Source organism: Stomoxys calcitrans, chromosome 5 (assembly GCF_963082655.1).
Source record: "Stomoxys calcitrans chromosome 5, idStoCalc2.1, whole genome shotgun sequence".
Taxonomy (NCBI): Eukaryota; Metazoa; Arthropoda; class Insecta; order Diptera; family Muscidae; genus Stomoxys; species Stomoxys calcitrans.
In genome coordinates, this window is record NC_081556.1 from 46801284 (window position 1) to 46822057 (window position 20774).

A 20774-nucleotide genomic window follows, 5' to 3' on the forward strand; every position below is an offset into this window, starting at 1 on the left:
CAAGCGGCTAGCTTTACTCCTTCGGAAGTTAGCGTGCTTTCGACAGACAGACGGACGGACGGACGGACGTACGGACGGACGGACGGACGGACGGACGGACAGACGGACGGACATGGCTAGATCGACATAAAATTTCACGACGATCAAGAATATATATACTTTATGGGGTCTCAGACGAATATTTCGAAGAGTTACAAACAGAATGACGAAATTAGTATACCCCCCATCTTATGGTGGAGGGTATAAAAACGGAATCATTGTTGTGGAAAAAACTTTGCAAGCCCGATTCTATTATTTTCTGCTTCTTCTATGATAGGCAAAAAATGCCTTTGAAGTTGTTTTTGGTATGTAGAGAGTACTTTTGTTATGGTTTTATGGGTATTGTTGTTGTTGTTGCGTTTGGAAGGTTTGTTTTGTTTTCGCCATGCTTGTCTCCATGCTTGATACGTTTATAGCAAATTCTTAACAGTAGAGCTATGCAAGACTGAGTGGCTATGAGTTGGATATGTAGGTGTGTGTATGTGTATGTCTGTGTATTGTGAGTTAGACTTTGTGTTTGCTGTGTTAGCTTCCGTTTGCCGTTAGACGGCCCACATTACATAGAGAGCTGCTTTAAGGTAAAGGGAAATGGTGTGGCGCTATAATTCGCCTATTTTCATCCTTGCCATGGTTTGGCTTGTGTCGTTTTTTAATGATGCACCATTTTTGTGGTTGAGAATTATCACCAAAACATACTTTTGTGTTAATTTAGCTATGCTCTGGCGGCGACAGAGGCTGTGGTTTGGTGTTCTCTTTTCCATTTCCCCCTCCCCTACTATCCTCTTGCTATTCTTCATTTCCCTTTCCAGTCTGGGGCAATATTCATTAAAGAAAAAATAAAAAAATTGAATGAAGGGAGAAAAAACGCCAACAGCTAAAACAACGATCCTGTGTGCTACAGCTATTTTAGTAAGTGGCACAGATTTCATTGTTTTTGTATTCGAAATGTTTTTGTTTCCCAAAGTGCGGCAGTGTAGCTCCGCCTCTTTGAAGTGGAGGGGATAATTTTGTCGGATGTCTGTCAAAGTATTTAAGCGCATAAAGTTAATGATGCATACATTTTGTTTTCATTTTTCAACAACAACAGCTACAGCATCAGCAGCAGAAGAATTTCTTGCAGAAACATATGATTTATTATGAATTTAAAAGGTTCTCCCTTTTGTGTGGATCTGGGGGTAGACCCCCCACGTTCCTCTCTCACTCTCACCATCTTTCATTCTTTGTATCTCTGGCTCCATCACAAACTAAAGCAGAGAATTCTTGCATAATTTATAAATGCCATGGGGCTTAGCATGAGCACCACTCAAATGCTAAGAAACTGAATGGAAACTGTGTCACTGTGAATTCTTAAAATGGAAAATAACATTTATAAAGACAATTTCATTCATAAGCATTAAATATTAAAATTATAATAAAATGTATGCCATTCACTCAACGACAGCATTGGGGGGAATTACTTAGAAGGAATTATGAAGAATTTATTTTTTTTTATGAAAGAAAAAGAATTAAAAAAACCAATGCAAGCAGAACATAAAAAAACTAAACTTAAAATCTCCAAAGATAAAGATTTAGATTGACCACATATTTAAATGGAAACTAATTTTTAAATTAAAATTTGAGCTTTGTATAAAAACTAAGGAATTAAATTAGGATAGTTCATGGCTCTACAGGGGTGTGATTAGACCAATGCTTATTTACACCTCAGTTGTTTGGTAAACTATTCCTTTGTTTCTCATTGTAGTTCTCATAGTTTTCCAGGGGCGGATTATTGGCCCAGCGCCCCAACCGCATGGGTTTTGTAGGATTGCACATGTATTCCTGCGATCCGCCTAATCCAAGACCCGACGCTCGCCTTCAGCCGCCACTAACCTGGGAACAGACGCTGACGTTGGCCAATGGTTATTTGAAGGCGCCAATAACTCGCCTTGTCATCTCAAGTATCATTGGCACTCAATATTTAATTAAGAGCCCGTGTCACCTGACTCCTCACTGAGACTCTCCTCTCGAAAATCGCAAAATCGCAAAAGAGCACCATAAGGACCATACAACAGGTTCAGAGAACATGATGTCTTGGCATAGGCGGAGCGATGAGGACCACTCCTACTAGGGCAATAGAGACCATTCTAGATATTCGACCCATTACAGCTATGAGACTTAAGGCGAAATGGAGAATGGATAGAGCATGGGAGCAGTTCATACCATCGCGGTATAATCGAGGCGACGATAGGAAACCCGAATGGATTAGAAGAGGTCTCCGATCATATACCTGAGACGACACTTGAGGTCGAGACCGAGACACTGCTGACTGTGGTACAGTCTTGGACTGGCAGAGTCCTAGTACTGTCCTCTGAAAGATCATGTTACACGGATGGATCAAAGTTAGAGGACAGAGTGGGCCTGGAGGTTTACATTGAGTACCCAGGGACTGAGATCTGTTTTAGACTGCCTGACCATAATACGGTCCTGCAGGCGGAGAACCGGGCAATCAGGGAATGCGTGTGGTGGTGTGGCACTAACGCAAGGACATCGAGTGTGAAGATCTTTACGGACAGTAAAATTGCCATAAGGGCTATAACAACCAGGACGGTTAGGTCAAGGAAATTCTTGCAGTGTAAGAAGGAGATTAATACCTTCTCCGAGGATGACACAATCAGCATCGTTTGGATGCCGGGCCATAACGGAGTAAGGTAGAACGAAAGGGCAGACGATTTGGCAGTGAAGGTCAGAGGACAGCCGTTGATAAACTTCGTTAATCCGAAGCCTTTCGGGTCGACGCAGTCCGAATTAAGGGCGTGAGCGACGAATGTGTATGCAACCCTCTGGAACAGCGAAACGTTCGGTAGGACGGCGAAAATCGTATGGGGTGATCCAGATCGTGAGTAGCCAAAGCTTTTTCACAAATGAAGCAAGAAGTAGGACAGTGTAGCTATTGGTATCATGACAGGACACATAGGACTACGAGCTCAAAATTGCAAATTTTGCCCATGAACATTCCACTAAGGAACAGGGGCAAACTTCTCACATATCAATGAGTGCAGTCCAATTCATGTTTAGGCTCCATGATAAGGGACCTCCTTTTTATAGCCGAGTCCGAACGGCGTGCCGCAGTGCGGCACCTCTTTGGAGAGAAGTTCTACATGGCATAGTACCTCACAAATTTTGCCAGCATTAGGAGGGGAGAACCACCGCTGAAAATTTTTTCTGATGGTCTCACCAGGATTCGAATACAGGCGTTCAGCGTCATAGGCGGACATGCGAACCTTAACGCTACGGTGGACTACGAGCTCACTTATGTAAAATCGGTGCGACAAGTGATAGCATGTTTAGGGCATGGGGGGAAGATGATGAGACGTTGGAGCATTTCCTTTGTCGTTGTCCGGCTTTCGCGTCTAACAGATACCGACACTCAGGTGGGGACACAATGCCAGTTATGAACTAACTTTGGGAATTGGTATTGAAAACAATTAAGGACTTTGTAAGTAGCACAGAATTTCTAACTTAGATTTTCTTTTTCGAGGTTAAGAAAACCACCGAAGGTACATATATTCTTGATCAGCATAAAATTCTAAGACGATTTAGCCATGTCCGTCCATCTGTCCGCTGGCTGTTGAAATCACGCTACAGTTTTTAAAATTAGAGATGTTGAGCTGAAACTTTGCACAGGTTCTTTTTTTTGTCCATAAGGAGGTTAATTTCTAAGTTATCGGACTATATCGTGATATAGCCCCATATAGAACGATTCGCCGATTTAGGGTCTTAGGCCCATAAAAGCTACTTTTATTATCCGATTTTGCTAAAATTTGGGACAGTGAGTTGGGTTAGGCCAGTCGACATCCTTCTTCAATTTGGCCTAGATCGGTTCAGATTTAAATATAGCTGACATATAGACCGATCTCCCGATTTTAGGTCTTGGGCCCATAAAAGGCGCATTTATTGTCCGATGTCGTCAAAAATTGGGACAGTAAGTTAGGTTAGGCTCCTCAACATCTTTCTGCAATATGGGCCCATAAAAGGTGCATTTATTTTCCGATGTCTCCGAAATTTAGGACAGTGAGTTGGGTTAGGCCCTTCCAAAGTCCTCTTCAATTTGGCCCAGACCTCTCGATTTAAAGTCTTGGCCCCATAAAAAGCACATTTCCGAAGCACGTAATCCCATTTCACTGACATTTGAAACAGTGACTTATGTTAGGCTTTTTGACATCCGTGTCGTATGTGATTCAGATTGGTCTGTATTTGGATATGCCTACCAAAAGGGCTACCAATATGGCTTGCAACTGACCGGTCTCGAACATGAACTAAAATGTTCACCGAACTCGCCTCTCAATAAGTCCATGGTTACCCATGCCGTGTGACATGTGGCACGGTTTTATTGAAAACACATGTCATGCAAGTCAAAGTCTTAAATTTTGGTAAAAAAAAAGTTGGATATCATCTCATGGTAACGCTCAAAAATCACCTTTTACTTTTAGGTAGTTGTAGGGTATTATACAGCGCCAACGCTCCTCTTTTGACTTTCCTTACTGGTTCAAAATGCCGTGTTGACCAAATTAAGGGCCCTGCCAAGAGGCGGCATGTTTTGATATAGCTGCCATATCCGATCTTGGGTCTTGACTTCTTGAGCCTCTAGAGGGAGCAATTCTCGTCCGATTTGACTGAAATTTTGCACATAATGTTTTGATATCTCTTCCAACAACTGTACGGTATATGATTCAAATCGGTTCATAATCTGATATAGCTGCCATATAAACCCATCTGGGGTCGTGAATTCTTGAGCCTCTAGAGGGCGCAATTCTCGTCCGATTTGACTGAAATTTTGCACGACGTGTTATGATATCCAACAACTGTGCCAAGTATGGTTCAAATCTGTCCATAACCTGATATAGCTGTCATATAAACCGATCTTGGGTCTTGACTTCTTGAGCCTCTAGAGTGCGCAATTCTGGTCCGATTGGAATGAAATTTTGCACGACGTGTTTTGCTATGATAAGCAACAACTGTGCCAAGTACGGTTCAAATCTGTCCATAACCTGATATAGCTGTCATATAAACCGATCATGGGTCTTGACTTCTTGAGCCTCTAGAGTGCGCAATTCTTATCCGATTGGAATGAAATTTTGCACGACGTGTTTTGTTATGATATCCAACAACTGTGCCAAATACGGTTCAAATCGGTTCGTAACCTGATATAGCTGTCATATAAACAGATCTGGGGACTTGACTTCTTGAGCTTCTTGAGGACGCAATTTCTATCCGATTTGGTTGAAATTACGCAAGACGTTTTTTATTGTTACTTTCAACAACTGTGTCAAATAAGATTTAAATCGGTTCATAACCTGATATAGCTGCCATATAAACCGATCTGGAATCTCGACTTCTTGAGCCTCTAGAGGTCGTAATTGTTATCCGATTTGCCTGAAATTTTGTACGACGGATTCTCTCATTGCCATTAACTTACCTGTTTATTATGGTCTGAATCGGTCTATAGCCCGATACAGCTCCCATATAAATCGATCTCTCTATTTTACTTCTGGAGCCCACAAAGGGCGCTCAAGCCCTGACATTTTACACAGGTCTCCAACATATAATTTAATTGTGGTCCAAACCGGACCATATCTTCATATCGTTCTAATAGCAGAGCAAATCTTTTCTTATATCCTTTTTGTTTGCCTAAGATGAGATGCCGGGAAAAGAACTCGACAAATGCGATCCATGGTGGAGGGCATATAAGATTCGGCCCGGCCGAACTTAGCACGCTTTTATTTGTTGCTTATATAATTTTTACTTCTATTCACTATATTTTGGGTTATAAAAAAGTCAGTTTTCTCCAACTTTAGCCAGTACTTACTTGTTACTTTTATTAATCCATTATTTTTCATACTTTTGAATTCTATCAAAAATTCCTTTTATCAATGTTTTATTTCAAATAGACAACGTAAACGATTGTGCATGCCACAGCCATGTTATGGTCATTCGAACACGAAATGAGTCTAATTTTCGTGATCTAATTATGCAACATGGAATTTATGTCTATGACATTTCCACACATTGATGTTACATTGCATTTGCAAGTTTGACCGCACATCAAAAATTCTAATTATTTTATATGCCTCCATGCTCTACTCATTCCTTATTAACACACACATGCAAACAATATAAAACAAAAATCGCAAATCCATATGAAAATATCACTTGTATCGTTGCAACGAATTCGCCATTAGCCATAATTTTTAAATTATTTATTTCCATAACATGTGACAATTTCATAATCTTGCTAATTAAACGGAATTTTCAACACCATGTTATATACATTATTCATACGAATGTATGTGTGTGCGTATGGGTGTTGGTGCATGTGTGTAAGGGACAATCAACAGCCATGGGAAAAATATCCTTTGAAAGAGTTATGAAACATGAATAACGCCACAGCTCAACACACAAAGTCATTGAACTGGTGTATGAGTGAGTAAGCATGGTATGAGGAAATGGGTTTAAGGCGAACATGTGAATATGTGTAGAGTACACATTTATGCCTTTGATTATTACAACACATAAGTTGTTATACAATGTGCTAATTATGACAATAAACTGAAACTAATTAATTTTCAGAGCAGCTTTGGTCGAAAGAGGGAAAAACTGTAGGTTCTGTAAGTTTTATAGAAAAACAAGTAAAAGAGTGCTAAGTTCGGTCGGTCCGAATCTTATATATCCTCCAACATGGATCGCATTTGTCGAGTTCTTTCCCGGTATCTCTTATAGATAAACAAAGGATAAAAGAAAAGAATTGCTTTGCTAATTGAATTGGATGTTGGAGATCATAGTAGAAGTAAACGTGTAAAATTTTAGCCAAATCGAATAAGAAGAAGGGCCTTTTAGGGGCTCAAGAAATAAAATAGGGAGATCGGTTTTTAGAGGAGCAGTATCAGGCTAAAAACTGACTCATACCATTTTTGACACGTATGTTAGAGGTCATAGAAGAAGCCGTTGTACAAAATTTCAGCCAAATCGGAAAATAATTAGGCCTACTGGAGGCTCAAATCCCGGATCGGTTTATATGGCAGCTATATAAGGTTATTGACCGATTTGAACCATATTAACCACAGTTGTTGGAAGTCATACAACTCACGCAAAATTTCTGCCAAATCGGTTACGAATTGCGCCCTCTAGTGGGTAAAAAAGTCCAGATTCAAGATCGGTTTATATGTCAGCTATATCAGATTATGAACCGATTTAAACCATATTTGGCACAGTTGCTTAAAGTTATGGCGAAACACGCCGTGCAAAATTTCGGCCAAATCGGGTAGGAATTGCGCCCTCTAGAGGCTCAAGAATTTAAGATCCCAGATCGGTTTATATGACAGCTATATGACAGTTGTTGGAAGTGATACCAAAGCACGCCTTGCAAAATTTCAGTAAAATCGGATGAGAATTGCGCCCTCTAGAGGCTCAAGAAGTCAAGACCTTAGATCGGTTTATTTGGCAGCTATATCAGGCTATGCACCGATTTGTGTCATACTAAGCACAGTTATTGGAAGTCGTAATAAAACACTTCATGCAAAATTTCACCCAAATCGGATGAGAATCGCGCTCTCTAGAGGCTCAAAATTTCTAGACTCAAGATCGGTTTATATGGCGGCTATATCAGGCTGTGTCCCGATTTGCGCCATACTAATCACAGTTATTGGAAGTCGTAACAAAACACTTCATGCAAAATTTCAGCCAAATCGGATGAGAATTGCCCCCTCTAGAGGCTCAAGAAGTCAAGACCCAAGAACGGTTTATATGGCAGCTATACCAGATTATAAACCGATTTTAATCATACTTAACACAGTTGTTGGAAGTGATCCCAAAACACGCCTTGCAAAATTTCAGTAAAATCGGATAAGAATTGCGCCCTCTAGAGGCTCAAGAAGTCAAGACAACAGATCGGTTTATATGACAGCTCTACCAGATTATAATCCGATTTGAATCATACTTAACACAGTTGTTGGAAGTGATACCACAACACGCCTCAGTAAAATCGGATGAGAATTGCGCCCTCTAGAGGCTCAAGAAGTCAAGACCACAGATCGGTTTATATGACAGCTATACCAGATTATAAACTGATTTGAATCATACTTAACACAGTTGTTGGAAGTGATACCAGAAAACGCCTCAGTAAAATCGGATGGGAATTGCGCCCTCTAGTGACTCAAGACGTCAAGATCCAGGATCGGTTTATATGACAGCTATATCAGGTTATGGACCGATTTAAACCATACTTGGCACAGTTGTTGAAAGTCATGGCGAAACATATCTTGCAAAATTTCATTCAAATCGGAAATGAATCGCGCCCTCTAGAGGCTCAAGATGTCAAAACCACAGATCGGTTTATATGACAGCTATACCGGATTATAAACCGATTTGAATCATACTTAACAAAGTTATTGGAAGTGATACCAGAACACTCCTCAGTAAAATCGGCCGAAAAGTGCGCCCTCTAGAGGCTCAAGAAGTCAAGACCCAAGATCGGATTATATCGCAGCTATATCAACACATGAACCGATATGGCCCATTTACAATCCCAACTGTCTTACACTAATAAGAAGTATTTGTGCAAAATTTCAAGCGGATAGCATTACTCCTTCGAAAGTTAGCATGCTTTCGACAGACAGACGGACCGTCGGACGGACCGTGGGACGGACGGATGGACATGGCTACAAGTGAGTAGTTTAAGGCTTCTTGACAACTGATCTAAATATGGTTCAGTTCGAACTATATTTTGATATAGCTGCCATATAGACCGATCTCCCGATAAAGAGTCTGAAGGCCATAAAATCTTTGTTTATTAGCCGATTTCGTTGAAATTTGAAATAATGAGTTTTCCTCACGACATCCGACCTTAATATGGTACAGATCGGTCGGTACTATTGGATATATCTGGCAAAAGGACCGATATTTTGTTGTACAAAATTGAAAAGTGACATATATATGAGACCACTCAATGTCCGTGCCGAATTTGGGTGCTTAAGTTATCCAAGTTTCACCGGATTGTGACGAAATGGGGTTTACATATATACTCGAGGTGGTGGGTATCCAAAGTTCGGCCCGGCCGAACTTAATGCCATTTTACTTGTTTTCTTCAAAACGGAAAATTAACTTTCTGAAAATTTTACTTTAGTTTGGGTAATTGTTGACCAAATCGTAACCATCCTTATTAAGTTTTTACGATGTGGTATTTGTGTCATTAAGCTGTCTCCTTTGGCCTCTATAGCCCAAAATACCACTATAAAGTTTTTTTTTTTTTTTTTTTTTTTTGAAGAGACATTTAAACAAATTATTCTCCTGTTATACGAACCTTGTGAAAGTCCAATTTTTATTTAATAGTAAATTTTCTCTTCGGTTTGCTTGAGTTGAAAATTTGAAATTATTTTTTAATGGCCATAAAGCTTTAATTAAGAATACCTTGAATAAAAGCTTTGCTAATTATGTATTGATGTTTTCCATGGCACCACGATATGCTCCAATGAGAGCTCCTGCCTACCTTGGGAATGGCACAATAAACAAACTTTCTTCATTTTATACCCAAAAACCAATTACAATCAATAGAAATATCCTGGGGGATATGGATGGTGGTCACCAAAGCAACAGTACCGCAACAGTTGTGGCAATACAATGTTCGGTTTTTATACACGCAACTATAGGATGGAGGGTATGCTAATCTAGTCATTCCGTTTGTAACACATCGAAATATTCATTTTTATACCCTCCACCATAGGATGGGGGTATACTAATTTCGTCATTCTGTTTGCAACATCTCGAAATATGCGTCTAAGACCCCATAAAGTATATATATTCTGGATCGTCTCAACATTCTGAGGCGATCTAGCCAGGTCCGTCTGTCCGTCCGTCTGTCGAAATCACGATAGCGGTCGAATGCGTTAAGCTAGCCGGTTGAAATTTTGCACAGGTACTTCATGTCGATGTAGGTCATTGAGGATTGCAAATGGGCCATATCGGCTCAAAGTATATATATATAAACCGATCTCCCGATTTGAATTCTTGAGCCTCTGAAAGCCATAATTTTTGTACGAATTGTGGTACGTAGTGTTCTGTTGTGACTCTCAACAACTGTGCTTAGGACAATCCAAATCGGTGTTTTACCAGATATAGCTCCCATATTTTAGCAGAATCCATGGTGGTGGGTTCCCAAGATTCGGCATGGCCGAACTTAGCACGCTTTTACTTGTTTGCTTTAATTTTCTCCAAACACGAAGTTTTGAAATGAGGACTTTGAAATGTCTTCTCCGCTCTCCCTCTTTTTAGATTAGAAAAAACTGTTGCTTCATATCATTTGCTTAGATAAAATATTTTTTTTTCCTTACTGCTCTTCTTATGAAAAACTCAACTGAAAGAGAAAATGTTTTTCTTTTTGTTTTTGTAAAGTCCACCACAAAGCAACCTAATTTGTGTAGATTATCTTCATAAGGGAAAATTATAACAAATTAGGTGCCATTATGAATTTGGTAAATGTGGGCAATGTGATGCAGATTGTTTGAAAAAATGGCTAGGAGAGTTTTAAATCATCGTTTAAGATTGCACGAGGAAGGTTGGGGAAATTTTTTGGAGATTGGCAAGGTAAGGTTGGTTTTTATACCCTCCACCATAAGATGGGGGGTATACTAATTTCGTCATTCTGTTTGTAACTACTCGAAATATTCGTCTGAGACCCCATAAAGTATATATATTCTTGATCGTCGTGACATTTTATGTCGATCTAGCCATGTCCGTCCGTCTGTCCGTCCGTCCGTCCGTCCGTCCGTCCGTCCGTCCGTCCGTCTGTCTGTCGAAAGCACGCTAACTTCCGAAGGAGTAAAGCTAGCCGCTTGAAATTTTGCACAAATACTTCTTATAAGTGTAGGTCGGTTGGTATTCTAAATGGGCCATATCGGTCCATGTTTTGATATAGCTGCCATATAAACCGATCTTGGGTCTTGACTTCTTGAGCCTCTAGAGTGCGCAATTCTTATCCGATTCGAATGAAATTTTGTACGGCGTGTTTTTTTATGATATCCAACAACTGTGCCAAGTATGGTTGAAATCGGTCCATAACCTGATATAGCTGCCATATAAACCGATCTTGGGTCTTGACTTCTTGAGCCTCTAGAGGGCGTAATTCTTAACCGATTGGAATGAAATTTTGCACGACGTGTTTTGTTATGATACCCAACAACTGTGCCAAGTATGGTTTAAATCGGTCCATAACCTGATATAGCTGCCATATAAACCGATCTTGGGTCTTGACTTCTTGAGCCTCTAGAGGGCGCAATTCTTATCCGATTGAAATGGAATTTCGCACGACGTGTTTTGTTATGATTCCCAACAACTGTGCCAAGTATGGTTCATATCGGTTCATAACCTGATATAGCTGTCATATAAACAGATCTGGGGATTTGACTTCTTGAGCTTCTAGAGGGCGCAATTCCTATCCGATTTGGCTGAAATTTTGCATGACGCATTTTATTTTTACTTTCAACAACTGTGTCAAATAAGTTTCAAATCGGTTCATAACCTGATATAGCTGCCATATAAACCGATCTGGGATCTTGACTCCTAGAGGTTGCAGTTATTATCCTATATGCCTGAAATTTTGTACGACGGATCCTCTCATGACCATTAACAAACGTGTTTATTATGGTCTGAATCGGTCTATAGCCCGATACAGATCCCATATAAATCGTTCTCTCTATTTTACTTCGTGAGCCCCAAAGGGCGCAATTCTTATACGAATTGACTGAAATTTTACACAGGTCTCCAACATATAATTTAATTGTGGTCCGAACCGGACCATATCTTGATATCGTTTTAATAGCAGGGCAACTCTTTTCTTATATCCTTTTTTGCCTAAGAAGTGATGCCGGGAAAAGAACTCGACAAATGCGATCCATGGTGGAGGGTATATAAGATTCGGCCCGGCCGAACTTAGCACGCTTTTACTTGTTTCTGATGATCTCGCCAGGATTCGAACCCAGGCGTTTAGCGTCATAGGCGGACATGCTAACCTCTGCGCTACGGTGGCCTCCACTCAGTTAACCATATCAATATCCCTTACCGGCCACCAGACACGGCAGTCATACGTCAGCTCCGCCCCTAATACTATCGAATATAACCAATGCAACAATCTTGGTTTCAACCCCTATCTACTACCCTCGAGCCCCTGACAGGAGTAAAGTGCCACAAACGCCTTCTTATGCCTTATTGAGATGCCAGTTCAATTTACTGTCCAGAACCACACCAACGAATTTGGCTAATCCTGACAGTTCCAGTGCCACACCCTTTTGTGAGGGAAGTCTAAACTCGGGAACTCTCCTTCTCTGTGTGAACAATACCAACTCGGTCTTCCTGGCGTTTATGCTCTTCTGCCGAGGAAGACTTATATCCAAGGGCTCTATCCAGCACCTCCGACGCAGTAGGCACAAATTAGACCGTTGCAAAAAAAAAAAACTAGGTCATCCGCGTAAGCGCACACTTTGACTCTTTTTGTCCCAAGTTCCACAAGAATCAGGTTTACCACCATGACCCATAACAGCGGTGAAATGACACCACCTGGAGGCGTCCCGTATTGGCAGCCATACACACCGACGTTGACGTTTCCCCTATGCTCGGGGTGATCGTCCTATTCGGAAGCATGTTCATTCAATGTCTAGCCTTCCATTTAGACATTATCCGGTCGGGCTGAATCTTGGGAATCCATGATGGTGGATTTTACTTAAATTTAACCCAAATGGACTTAGTTACCTAATTAAACAATCTTGCGATTCATAATAAAGGAAATAATCCGACCTTTGTTACTAGGAACAAGTAAGAGCGTGCTAAGTTCGGCCAGGCCGAATCTTATATACCCTCCACCATGGATCGCATTTGTCGTGTTCTATGCGCAGTATCTCTTTTTAGGATAAGAATTGCGCCTAGTAGGGTCTCCAGAAGCTAAATCGGGAGATCGGTTTATATGGGAGCTGTATCAAGGTATTGATCGATTAAGACCATATTAGACACGTATGTTGAAGGTCATGAGAGAAGCCGTTGTACAGAATTTCTTCCAAATCGGATGACAATTGGGCCCTATAGAGGCTCAAGAAGTCAAGATCCCAGATCGGTTTTTATGGCACCTATATCAGGTTATGTACCGATTTGCGCCATACTTAGCACAGTCATTGGAAGTCGTAACAAAACACCGCATGAAAAATTTCAGCCAACTGACCAAGAATCCATTCCAAGAAAGACTGAACTGGTCCTTTTCATCAGGAGGTAGCTGGGTGTTTTTAAAGGACCTGGATCAGGACGATTGTGTCAAGAGATCTTTGACCAGAAACTTGGTTGTAGAATGAACGTAGAAGAGAGGGTCAAAGGGGACCGAATGCGCTCTACTCCTGTCACAACTCGATAGGGGGCTTAAGTAGTGGGCTAAGCAAAATTTTCTAAATGTCGCACAATGTCATAGGAAATGCTCCGACGTCTCACCATTTTCGCCTCTCACATGCCGTAACTTGCCGCATCTATTCCTCATAAGTACACCTTTTTGACCTATAATGATGCCGTAGGGTCAGTACGCCGACCTCATTCCTGCTTCCTATCAGTACGAGCCTCGTCTCCTCATGACTCTGAGCCCCCATGGGATTTTCGTCGTCCAATAAACTTTTTACTGTTTCACAACGAGCGGAAGGCATCGCCTGAATGTCTTCGCATTCAGGCGATGCCTTCCGCTCGTTGTGGTCGTGAGGGCTAGAAAGTCTTCTAGCCCTCACGACCAATTCCTCTGCCCTTTCGTTCATTCTTACCCCGCAATGGCATTGCATCCAAACGGTGGGGATCGTACCAACCTCAGAGAAGGAGTTTATCTCCCTCTTACACCCCAAGACTGCTCGTGACCTTACCGTCCTGTACGCAATGCTGTTCACAATCGACACCATAGCGTTAACACCATTACACCTCATGCAATCTGTTATCGCCTGGGTCTCCGCTTGCAGGGCCATATTATGATCAGGCAGTTAGAACATATCTAAGTACCACCCGAAAACCCAATTTGTCGTCTTACTATGATTCACGCATGTTGCATAAACTTAACGTTTGTTAATACCTGAGTTCCGTCCATCCAAATCTATGCTGCAGGTAGCAGTGCCACGCACTCAACCTCATGTGTTTCCTCAGGTATCTGAACCGAAACCTCTTCCATTCGTTTTGGGTTTCCTGCCATCGCCTCGATTAAACCGCAATGATATGTCCCGCCTTTATCCTTTATCCATTTTTTCATCGCCTTCAGTCTCAAAGCCGCAATGACTGCTTAATTATACCCTCCACCATAAGATGGGGGGTATACTAATTTCGTCATTCTGTTTGTAACTACTCGAAATATTCGTCTGAGACCCCTCAAAGCCGCAATGACTGCTTAATTATACCCTCCACCATAAGATGGGGGGTATACTAATTTCGTCATTCTGTTTGTAACTACTCGAAATATTCGTCTGAGACCCCATAAAGTATATATATTCTTGATCGTCGTGACATTTTATGTCGATCTAGCCATGTCCGTCCGTCTGTCCGTCCGTCCGTCCGTCCGTCCGTCTGTCTGTCGAAAGCACGCTAACTTCCGAAGGAGTAAAGCTAGCCGCTTGAAATTTTGCACAAATACTTCTTATAAGTGTAGGTCGGTTGGTATTGTAAATGGGCCATATCGGTCCATGTTTTGATATAGCTGCCATATAAACCGATCTTGGGTCTTGACTTCTTGAGCCTCTAGAGTGCGCAATTATTATCCGATTGGAATGAAATTTTGCACGACGTGTTTTGTTATTATATCAAACAACTGTGCCAAGTATGATTCAAATCGGTTTATAACCTGATATAGCTGCCATATAAACCGATCTTGGGTCTTGACTTCTTGAGCCTCTAGAGGGCGCAATTCTCATCCGATTGAAATGAAATTTTGCACGACGTGTTTTGCTATTATATCAAACAACTGTTCCAAGTATGGTTCAAATCGGTTTATAACCTGATATAGCTGCCATATAAACCGATCTTGGGTCTTGACTTCTTGAGCCTCTAGAGGGCGCAATTCTCATCCGAATGGAATGGAATTTCGCACGACGTGTTTTTCTATAATACCCAACAACTGTGCCAAGTATGGTTTAAATCGGTCCATAACCTGATATAGCTGTCATATAAACCGATCTTGGGTCTTGACTTCTTGAGCCTCTAGAGGGCACAATTCTTATCCGATTTGAATGAATTTTTGCACGAAGTATTTCGTTGTGATATCCAACAATTGTGCTAAGTATGGTTGAAATCGGTTCATAACCTGATATAGCTGTCATATAAACAGATCTGGGGATTTGACTTCTTGACCCCTAGAGGTCGCAATTATAATCCGATATGCCTGAAATTTTGTACGACGGATCCTCTCATGACCATCAACAAACGTGTTTATTATGGTCTGAATCGGTTTATAGCCCGATACAGATCCCATATAAATCGATCTCTCTATTTTACTTCGTGAGCCTCAATGGGCGCAATTCTTATACGAATTGGCTGAAATTTTACACAGGTCTCCAACATATAATTTAATTGTGGTCCGAATCGGACCATATCATGATATCGTTTTAATAGCAGAGAAACTCTTTTTTTATATCCTTTTTTGCCTAAGAAGAGATGCCGGGAAAAGAACTCGACAAATGCGTTCCATGGTGGAGGGTATATAAGATTCGGCCCGGCCGAACTTAGCACGCTTTTACTTGTTTTTAATTGATATATGTATGGGTCGGATATTTGGAATAGTCGTTAGTGCCTTAGGCAACGTGTTCTCCGAATCAGTTGTTGTTGTTGTATAGTCACATTTTCCAAGCAAATTGATTCTTCTTCCACTTCTTCCTAGTTCACTCTTCTCTCTGAGATCATTCTGATCCGACAATGGTTCTCATATACAGCTTTTAAAATCTGGCAGCTTCATCTGGATCAATCCATGTTGGCTCTTCTGCCAGATTCGTTGGTTTTGAGGCACATTTAAATAGGTGATTGGTGTCATGGGGTGCAATGCCACACTCAGAACAGATATTTGCTGTAGTATCGTCTAACCTTGAACGGTAGGAGTTCAGTCTGTTATACCCACCGGATCTCAGTTGGGTCAGAATAGTTCTGGGCAGTTCTTTTTCGTTTTCGGTGATGGCTGGTGGGTGCCGGTCTATATTCGTCCGGTATGATAAGGGTGCACTAGTTACTGCATCTTGATGGATATCCTGTAGACCTCCTTAGTTGTAAACCAGTTGTTATGTCCTTATGTTGCAATTTTTCTCCAACGCCGTCAACCAAAATACTGAGGCGAAAGTGAATATTGGTTTAATCACACTCCATGAGAGCCATTGGAGTATATTTGGATTCAGACCCCATTTCAAGCCTAGAGCAGAAGAACTTTAGTCCTCCCGAGTATACCCCTATTCAGGTCCCCGACTTCATCTTATTTCAAGTTGCTTCTCACCAACTTGGTGCCATAAATTTTCTTTAAAATTCTTCGTTTGGCATTTCAATTATCTACTTATGCAAATCGTGATATAAAGCCGTTGAGAATTATATCGTGTATTATCCAAAATAAATCATTCCTCAACGCCATGGCTAGATTATGCATTATTCGTTATTTGTTGAAAAAGTAAAGCATACTTTAAGGCTATTATGTGTTTTCATATTAAAATGCTATGCTTTTAGGCTTTCGTCCTTAATGGCTGTGTTGTCTTTTTGTCCTATTTGTCTTGGAGTAAAATAAAAAGGCTCTCTAGAGACTTAAAGAAGGCAATTTGTAACATTTGACCCTCGTATCCCTTGGTTGGGTGTGAGGAGGACTTCTCTCTCTCTCTCTCTCTCCATCTAGCTTTACATTTGTAACAAAGTGCTCGCTCTTGGACTTGGTAATGATGTCACGTACAAATGCATTTTTCTTTCGTTTGTATGTATGGGAGTGGGAGTTGCAAAGGGAAGTTTTGAAGCTGCGTATTGTCTTCCTCAGCTCTGGTTAGAGATTTTAAACTTTGGCTGTTTTTCTTTGGTCTCTATTTTTAGCATTTTGTGACATTGCATTTTTTTTAGCCTGATGCTATGTATGTATGTCTGTATAGGTTGATGTTGTCTTCTTAGCCCTAATGTTTTATTACATTTTAAGTTCTTTTTATGGTTTGCAACTTTCTTGCAGCCTCATCCCCACCCCTTTTTGGACCCAGCAAGCAAGTTTTTTGTGCAAAGAAATCTCATTGATAAAACTATGTTGGCTTATATACAACTTACCTACTAACAAATCCATCCATCTTAAGTGAAGGCAGCTACAGTACACAGCTATCAGTCCACATAAACCAACAGAATTAGAAGCGAAGCGTTGGTGGTGTGATAAAAGCTACATTCTAAGGGGGTTATGGTAGGGTTACAGTGGGCCTTTGTTTTTAAAGAGCTTTGTCGTATGTCAAATAGAAAATTTAGTTAAGAACATGGCAAAAGTCGGTCGGTGGCGATTGTATGACCCCAGATTTGTATACCCTCTACCATAGGATGGGGGTATACTAATTTCGTCATTTTGTTTGTAACTACTCTAAATATTCGTCTAAGACCCCATAAAGTATATATACATTCCTAATCGTCATGACATTTTAAGTCGAACTAGCCATGTCCGTCTGTCCGTCCGTCCGTCTATCTGTCGAAAGCACGCTAATTTTCGAAGGAGTAAAGCTCGCCGTTCGAAAAACTTCTTATTAGTGTAGGTCGGTTGGAATTGTAAATGGGCCACATCGGTCCATGTCTAGATATAGCTGCCATATAAACCGATCTTGGGTCTTGACTTCTTGAGCCTCCAGAGGGCGCAATTCTTATCCGATTGGAATGAAATTTCGCACGACGTGTTTTTTTATGATATCCAACAACTGTGCCAAGTATGGTTCAAATCGGTCCATAACCTGATATAGCTGTCATATAAACCGATCTGGGGACTTGACTTCTTGAGCCACTAGAGGGCGCAATTCTTATCCGATTTGGTTGTTATTTTGCATGAGATGTTTTATTATGACTTCCAACAACTATGCTGAGTTTGGTCAAAATCGGTTCATAACATGATAAGGCTGTCATATAAACCGATCTGGGGATTTGACTTCTTAAGCCTCTAGAGGGCGCAATTCTTATCCGATTGGAATGAAATTTCGCACGACGTATTATTTTATGATGTCCAACAACTGTGCCAAGTATGGTTCAAATCGGTTCATAACCTGATAAAACTGTCATATGAACCGATCTGGGGACTTGACTTCTTGAGCTACTAGAGGGCGCAATTCCTATCCGATTTGGCTGAAATTTTACATGACGTATTTTATTATGACTTTCAACAAAGGTGCCAAATCAGTTTATAACCTGATATATCTGCCATATAAACCGATCTGGGATCTTGACATCTTGAGCCTCTAGAGGTCGCAATTATTTTCCGACATTTTACACAGGTCTCCAACATATAATTTAATTGTGGTCCGAACAGGACCATATCTTGATATCGCTGTAAAAGCAAAGCAAATCTTTTCTTTTATCCTCTTTTTGCCTAAGAAGAGATGCTCGGGAATGGACTCGACGAATGGGATCCATTTCCTCAAAATTTAATTCTCATGCCAACTTTTATAGAAAATTTATTTTTAATGAAACATTTTATCTGATTTTTGTTTGTTTTCAAAACTTGTAATATTTGTATTGTCATCACAATAAACCGTTTTTTCTGCTTTTAGCCACTGTGCAACAACAAATCTAAGCTAATGGTTAAAAGTTTATATTGTTAAAAGCCAACAAACAACTACAATTTTTTTTTTTTGTTTTTGTTGGCTGGTTCTTGGTTTTTGTGAAACTTTAACTGCAGTGGGTAACCCAACAAACAAGGCTAAGAGGGGCAAAAAGGAACGATTACCCTCACTTAGTTAGCTTGAGAGTTGTAAGACATACAAAAATTTAACAAATTACTAAATTATTAAAAACTTGTCCTAAACCATAAAAACAACACTAAAACATTAAAAACAAAAGGCCTTAATAAATCTTTAGATTTTTTTTGTATTCATGCTCTACAAACTTTGTGACAAATATTTTCTAGATTTTTATATCCACCATCAAAGGATGGGGGTATATTCAATTTGTCATTCCGTCTGCAACACATCGAAATATCCATTTCCGATCCTATCTTATATATAAAAATCAATTTGTGTTTGTTTGATTGTTTGCTTGTTTGTTTGTATGTTTGCTTGTATGTTTGTTTGTATGTTTGTTTGTTTGTTTGTTTGTGTGTTTCTTTGTTTGTTTGACGGCGTGTTTGTTTGTTCCGTATAGACTCAAAAACGGCTGAACTGATTAACTTGAAATTTTCACAGATTGTGTAGGTTGGTCTGAAAGGAAACATAGGCTTTATAAATTTTTGATATCGGGAGGGGGGCGGACCCTCCCCCTACCCCAAAAGTACTACTCAAAAATAAAAATGGACCGATCGGGAACCTATGGCATTCAAATGAAAGGTATTTAAGAGTAGAGTACGCATTTCATAATAAAAGATGGGTCCAAGTACCTGTGGGGCCGCCCCAGCCCCAAAACCTCTTAAAATAGGTTTATTTGACGACCATGACAATATGGGACTCAAGTGAAAGGTATTCGGGAGTAGATTACTTATATGGCCAGGAAGTAGGAATAGGCTTTATAATTTGTTGATAACGGAAGGGGGCGGACCCTCAACAACAAAAACACCTCCCAAAATCAAAAGTGGACCGATAAGGACAATGTGAGTATCAAATGAAAATTATACGGGAGTACATAAAGAATCTGGCATGCAAGTTCATGTCGTGGTATAAGGGGTCACCCCATCCCCACAAAAACGCCCAAAATGGGCACATTAGCCAATCACGGATATATGGGATTTGGTTCGTTTGTTCCGTATAGACTGAAAAACGGCTGAACAGATTTTCTCGAAATATTCGCTTATTGTGTAGGTTGGTCTGGAAGGAAACATAGGCTATATAATTTTTATACCCTCCACCATAAGATGGGGGGTATACTAATTTCGTCATTCTGTTTGTAACTACTCGAAATATTCGTCTGAGACCCCATAAAGTATATATATTCTTGATCGTCGTGAAATTTTATGTCGATCTAGCCATGTCCGTCCGTCTGTCCGTCCGTCCGTCCGTCCGTCCGTCCGTCTGTCTGTCGAAAGCACGCTAACTTCCGAAGGAGTAAAGCTAGCCGCTTGAAATTTTGCACAAATACTTCTTATTAGTGTAGGTCGGTTGGTATTGTAAATGGGCCATATCGGTCCATGTTTTGATATAGCTGCCATATAAACCGATCTTGGGTCTTGACTTCTTGAGCCTCTAGAGTGCGCAATTCTTATCCGATTGGGATGAAATTTTGCACGACGTGTTTCGTTATGACATCCAACAACTGTGATAAGTATGGTTCAAATCGGTCCATAACCTGATATAGCTGCCATATAAACCGATCTTGGGTCTTGACTTCTTGAGCCTCTAGAGGTCGCAATTCTTATCCGATTCGAATGAAATTTTGCACGACGTGTTTTGTTATGACATCCAACAACTGTGATAAGTATGGTTCAAATCGGTTCATAACCTGATACAGCTGCCATATAAACCGATCTTGGGTCTTGACTTCTTGAGCCTCTAGAGTGCGCAATTCTTATCCGATTGGAATGAAATTTT

At 40.5% G+C, this 20774-nt stretch overlaps 1 protein-coding gene across 1 annotated transcript in view; it reads left to right on the plus strand.

Moving 5' to 3' along the window:
- LOC106091771 (spondin-1) overlaps positions 1-20774 on the plus strand; it is a 246042-nt gene that overhangs the window by 66421 nt on the left and 158847 nt on the right. The window lies entirely within an intron of this gene.